Raw genomic sequence first — 6,894 nt, forward strand, 5'->3', positions numbered from 1 at the left:
ACCGTGCTGGATAGCGACAACGCCATGAGGAAAATACACTGCCTGAATTTACGTCAACGGCCAGGGCAGGCCGCGCGGAATTAGCCGAGCGGTCTGAGGTGCTGCGGTCATGGACTGTGCGGCTGGTCCCGGAGGAGGTTCGAGTCGTCCCTCGGGCACGGTTGTGTGTGTTGTCCTTAGGATAATTTTGGTTAAGTAGTGTGTAAGCTTAGGGACTGATGACCTTAGCAGTTTAGTAACATACGATTTCACACAGATTTGAACATTTGGTCAGGGCACATAACCGGAACGTTAACGACCACAAGGCAGAAGATTCCGCTGGTGCACTTCAGTTCAAAACAACCAAGTACAGTTCAACTCCACCGGAGGATGGCTAAAATTTGCCTACTTGAAAACACACGTTGTTGCTCAAGGGAATGTCCCAACAGCCGACAACGAAATCCAAACGACACAATGTTAACAGTCGTGACTTGCTGGTACACACTTTCATGTCCAGGATCGGTGAGCCACGGACCTCGTAGCAATGGGAACAGCACCACACACTCCGACCGCGCGTGGACGCCTCCAGCGGCCTCGGCCAAACTACGCGTCGAGGAAATTTCCTCGCTGCTCCACGCCAACCGACCAACTGCCCAGGGCCGGAACTGGTGAAAGGACCAAATATTCAGCGGCAGATGAGACGACCATCCGAACGACCAACCAACGGTCGTTCTGCTCCAATCCCCCTCCGTCGGACAGTTCATGTGAGTCGCCAGCGGTCGGCGAGCACTGGCTGTCGGCGCATCACTGGCGCTCCGTCCCCAACTTTACTGCTGGTCCGTTCCGAACTGACTGAGTGACACACGACCACCCGGAAATACTATCGGTCGCTCCAGAGATGGTACGGCAGTGCACTTATCGATACGCGCTGCTGCTGCAGCTGCTCACGGGCAAATAAGGCAGGATGTTACTGACGCTAGAAAATGAAATAAGAAAACGAGGTGGCAGTACCGTAATAGAAGATGACAAACCATAAATTGGATAAACGAGAGCCGTGCAATGCTCAACCGTTTTTAAAATAAAATATTTTATGCAGTCTAGGCTGTGTTTATTATGTTCTTAACTAGCTTAGCGCCAGCTGCTTTGATCGAATATGCTGTATGGTCTAGACGAATTTTGTTTTCGTTTCCATTATACGAATTTTTATGTTGCTCACAAATTGCAGTACTTTTCACGCTAGTTAAAACCAAGGAAACGGTCTTTTCTGAGTGTACTTCTCACTAAATTACGATTATGGCATCTTGAGTCCAAGGTTTTTGTTAATCATATCTTTCGCATTTCTATGGTGATATGTTCATAGTGACTTTCATACCCTGACACACATTTCTTTATACATTATATGATCGAAAGTATCCGGCAACCCCTGAAAACATACCTTTTCCATATTAGCTGCATTGCGCTGCCACCTACTGCCAGGTACTCCGTATCAGCGACCTCAGTAGTCAGTAGACGTCGTGAGAGAGCAGAATGAGACACTCCGCCGAACTCACAGACTTCGAACGTGGTCAGGTGATTCTGTGTCACTTGCGTCATACGTCTGCGCGCGAGATTTCCACATTCCTAAACATCCCTATGTCCACTGTTTCCGATCTAATAGTGAAGTTGGAACGTGAAGGGACAAGTACAGCACAAAAGCGTACAGGTCGACCACGTCTGTTGGCTGACAGAGACCGCCGACAGTTGAAGAAGGTTGTAATGTATAATAGGCAGACATCTGTCCAGACCATCACACAGGAATTCCAAACAGCATCAGGACCGACTGCGAGTACTATGACAGTTAGGTGGGACGTGAGAAAACTTGGATTTCATGGTCGAGAGGCTGCTCATAAGCCACACATCACACCGCTAAAAGCCAAACGACGCCTCGCTTGTTGTAAGGAGCGTTAACATTGGACCATTGAACAGTGGAAAAACGTTGTGTGTAGTGACCAATCACGGTACACAGTGTGGCGATCCGATGGCAGGGTGTGGGCATAGCGAATGGCAGGTGAACGACATCTGCCAGTGAGTGTAGTGCCAACAGGAAAATTCGGAGGCGGTGGTGTTATGATGTGGTCTTGTCTTTCATGGAGGGGCTTGCACTCATTGTTGTTTTATCTGGCACTATCACAGCACTGGCCTACATTGATGTTTTAAGCACCTTCTTGCTACCCACTGTTGGAGAACAATTCGGGGATGGCGAATGGATCTTTCAAGACGATGAAGCACCTATTCATAATGCACGGCCTGTGGCGGACTTGGTAAATGACAATAATATCGCTGTAATGCACTGGCCTGCACAGAGTTCTGACCTAAATCCTATAGAACACCTTTGATATGTTTTGGGACGCCGACTTCGTGCCAGGCCTCACCGACCGAGATCGATACTTCTTCTCAGTGCAACACTCTGTGAAGAGTGGGCTGCCATTCCCCAAGAAACCTTCCAGCACCTGATTGAACGTATGCTTGTGAGAGTGGATGAGAGTGGAAGCTGTCATCAAGGCTAAGGATGCGCCAACATCATACTGAATTCCAACATTACCGATGAAGGACGCCACGAGCTTGTAAGTCGGTTTCAGACAGGAATCCGGATACTTTTGATCACATAGTGTACCTAAACGAGACGTGAAATACTAATTTTCATAGATCTAGCTACAGAACTTTCTTACTGAATGAAGTTCCAAAAACAGTGCAATACTTTTTTTTTTACTTCTAACAATGAAGACAAATACAAGTTTTCATAGATTTAGCTTTAAAAATGGTTGCATAATTAAATATTTCCAGATAACTTTCATCCCCTTTTGCATTCCTATAGAAGATGAATTTCAAAAAACAATCCGCCATGTATTTTATTCCTTACAATCGAGAAGCTAAATTCAAACCTTCATTTATTTACAGAATGAAATTTTCACTATGCAGCGGAGTGTGCGCTCATATGAAACTTACTGGCAGATTAAAATTGTGTGCCGGACGGAGGCTCGAACTCAGGTTCTGCAAGGTCTGCAGGAGACCTTCTGTGAAGTTTGAAAGGTAGGAGTCGAGGTACTGGCGGAAGTACAGCTGTGAGGAGAGGTCATGTGTCGTGCTTGGCTAGCTCAGATGGTAGTTCACTTGCCCGGGAAAAGCAAAGGTCCCGAATTCGAGTCTCGGTCCCGCACACAGTTTCAATCTGTCAGGTAGTTTCATTTCATACTTTTATGTTTAAAAATGATTTCATAACGATATATCTTCATAAAATATTTCATCCACTATTTCATCCTTTTAGGAGTTGAATTTCCAAAAACAATGAAATACGTTTCTATTTATGTCCAAATGAGAATGAAGTCTTCCGCGACGCCATTATTGTATAAGACATTCGGACTTCTTGCAGCGTCAGTTCAGGGTAAAATCTCAGGCTTCCGATGATTTCCACCATCGTCTTCGTCAGGAGCAAGTGACTCTCAAATCCCTGCTGTGGTGGCCTTACACAGCCCTAAGGCGGCTTCAGAATGCTCGGTGGTTACATCACGCCGTCGTAGATGGTGTGAACGTCTGCACGGGTGGCACCACCACTTCCCTCCTGAAACGATAAAATAGTTCCGACATGTTATGACAATAATGAACTTCTCGTACGGCGATAAATTTTATGAAATGACGGACGGAATGGCTATGGGGGTCCCCCTCACCTCCAGCAGTGGCCAACTATTTTATGGAACATTTTGAGGAACATGCATTAAATTCGGCTCCCCTTCGTCCATCTTCATCTTTATATTGATGAAACGTTTTTGCTATGGCTACACGGCGTAGAAGTTCATGAGCACTTCCATAATCGTATAAATGGCATGCACCCAAATTTCCAGTTCACTGCGAGACGGAGAAGGAAAGAAGACTGCTGTTTTTAGATTTTCTGGTACCTCGAAGGTCAGACGGACGTCTCGGCCACTAAGTATACAGGAAGCCGACTACCACTGACTTACATCTTAGCGCCCAGAGTTTTCACCATCCAGTACAGATCGGAGCACATTTAAACACACTAGCACACAGAGCAAAAACCGTTTCTGACGAGGACCACTTGCATTCCGAAATTAATCGCCTGAATTACGTGTGGCCGGCCGGAGTGGCCGTGCGGTTCTAAGCGCGTCAGTTTGGAACCGCGTGACCGCTACGGTCGCAGGTGCTAATCCTGCCTCAGGCATGGATGTGTATGATGTCCTTAGGTTAGTTAGGTTTAAGTAGTTCTAAGTTCTAGGGCACTGATGGCCTCAGTAGTTAAGTCCCATAGTGCTCAGAGCCATTTTTGAATTACGTGTTCAGAAAGACGGCTATGGGTCACATGATATCAAGTCGGTATTCGCTAAGAAAAGCAAACATGGAAACCATTCACGTGTGAGACAGCGATTGCATTTCTTACCTTTTGCGGCACTTCATCCAGAAAAATAGACAGAGTCCTGGGAATACGAGGTATCAGGTCTGTTTTCCTACCTCCTAAGAGGATAAAGCGGATGCTGCGCCCTGTTAAAGACAGTCGCGGCCTCAGGATTTCAGGTATTTGCAATATCCCGTATGAGTGCGGAAGCAGTTACATAGGTCAGTTCATCCGTACCGTTCCCGGCCGCTGTGCAGAACATCAATGGCATATTAAAATCGAAAACTGTGGAGCACATCCTCACAAACAAATGTAAACTTCTGTTTGACCAAACAGAAGTTTTGTCCCGGTCTCCCACATACTGGGAAACTGTAATTAAAGACGCTGTAGGAATGAGAAAGCGTGAGAAAATCTTTAACCGTGACGGCGGATGTAATCTTAGTGGTGGATGGAAGCGAGCTCTCGATGCAGAGAAGAGCCGGAGATATTAGTCTCACTATTTACGCTGCGGTAGGAGCAGTGGCGCCACGACCGCAGACATTGACAACATTTGCAAAGGCACGACGTAAGTACCTACCTATTAGAAGCCATCTTTGGGCTATATGAGGTCACCACAGCAGAAATTTTGACAGTCTGTTGCTCATGACGAAAATGATGGTGAAAATCGTCGAAAGCTCGAGGTTAACTCTAAACTGACGCGGAAAGAAATCCGAGAATGTTTTATACGAGAGGTCAAATTAAAATTTTTATAGATGTAGCTATAAAAAAACTTTTAACATTTCCTTAACAATATTTTATTTTAGAAAAGAGATGCACTTACCATTCCAAAAATTTTTAATAAAACATGCATTTCTTTATTTATAATGAAGAAACCAAATACAAAGTTTCGTAGGTCTGGCTTCAAACTGCCTTAAAAGGGATATATTTTCAGAAAACATTTCATCCCTCATTTCAAGCTGGTATGCGTGAAATTTCGAAAATTCTCTTTTTAAAAGCCGCGCACGTTATAAGATCAACACCCTTTCCAAATTTCAGGCAGACATTGTCTTGCATGTATAGATAGTATTTTATGACTCCGTCATTTCCAAAAAAAGTGTACAAACACACTTTCGTGTATTTAAAAGTGTTTTTCTTTCTCTGAGAGGAATAGTTGACCAAGAACAGTATACTCAGGTAAGTAAAAAAGGCGTCTGTTAAGAAATTTCTGAATAATCAGTGACTGCCGCACAAAACAGTTACCGTAACTAAAGCATAAGCGCTCCGTCATCAAGCCACATGTGGCCCACCGGGACCATCCGACCGCCGTGTCATCCTCAGTTGAGAATGAGGATAGGAGGGGCGTGTGGTCAGCTCACCGCTCTCCCGGTCGTTATGATGGTTTTCTTTGACCGGAGCCGCTACCATTCGGTTGAGCAGCTACACAATTGGCACCAGGAGGCTGAGTGCATCCCGAAAAATGACAACAGCACAAGGCGGCCCGGATGGTCTCCCATCCAAGTGCCGGCCACGCCCGACAGCGCTTAATTTCGGTGATCTGACGGGATCCGGTGTATCCACTGCGGCAAGGCCGTTGCCTAACTAAATCATAAGAATAGATGCAAAATGGCAATGCTAAAAGCACTCGAAGAGTATCGTAACAGAATTTTACTGAATGCTTTTCAAAAAAATGGTTCAAATGGCTCTGAGCACTATGGGACTTAACATCTATGGTCATCAGTCCCCTAGAACTTAGAACTACTTAAACCTAACTAACCTAAGGACAGCACACAACACCCAGCCATCACGAGGCAGAGAAAATCCATGACCCCGCCGGGAATCGAACCCGGGAACCCGGGCGTGGGAAACGAGAACGCTACCGCACGACCACGAGATGCGGGCTGAATGCTTTTCACAAAACATTAAAAAACTCTGGTCACATTTTAACGCTGTTGCTGTTACCAAAATGAGCCTCGCACAAGCAAGCGACAGAAGAACAAAAATTTGGTGTAGCAATGCATAAGCACATAATTTGAGCTGTGTTTTCAAATTTTCCTTCGCAAAGTACGATCCAGGTGAAAAGTATCAGTTTAGTTCTGATATCACTGTAAGCAGGAGTGATCGAAGTGTGTCTGTCGCTGACGTTGAAAAACAGCTCAAATGTCCAAAACTGAATGACACCCTAGACCCGACGTTATCCCTATGAGAGCCTATACAGATTATACTGCTGAGTTGTCCCCCTCTTAACCGCAGTTTACAATAAGGCTCCCGAATTAAATGCTAGTCCTAGTGCTTAGAAACAAACATAGGTCACAATAGTATACACTGAAAGATACCGAGAATGATGCACAGAATTACAATTCAATATCACTGACATTTGACTGGTGTAGCATCTTGCTCAAAATTATGAGGTGAAACATAATAAAAGTAACACGAAACTTCCTGGCAGATTAAAACTGTGTGCCCGACCGAGACTCGAACTCGGGACCTTTGCCTTTCGCGGTGAAGTGCTCTACCATCTGAGCAACCGAAGCACGACTCACGCCCGGTCCTCA

At 45.4% G+C, this 6,894-nt stretch overlaps 1 pseudogene; it reads right to left on the reverse strand.

Annotated features, from left to right (window-relative positions):
• Positions 1 to 5,820: 5,820 nt before the first annotated feature.
• LOC124796884 lies at positions 5,821 to 5,938 on the reverse strand (annotated as a pseudogene).
• Between the last annotated feature and the right edge of the window lie 956 nt (positions 5,939 to 6,894).

Source organism: Schistocerca piceifrons, chromosome 4 (genome assembly GCF_021461385.2).
Source record: "Schistocerca piceifrons isolate TAMUIC-IGC-003096 chromosome 4, iqSchPice1.1, whole genome shotgun sequence".
NCBI classification, from domain to species: Eukaryota; Metazoa; Arthropoda; class Insecta; order Orthoptera; family Acrididae; genus Schistocerca; species Schistocerca piceifrons.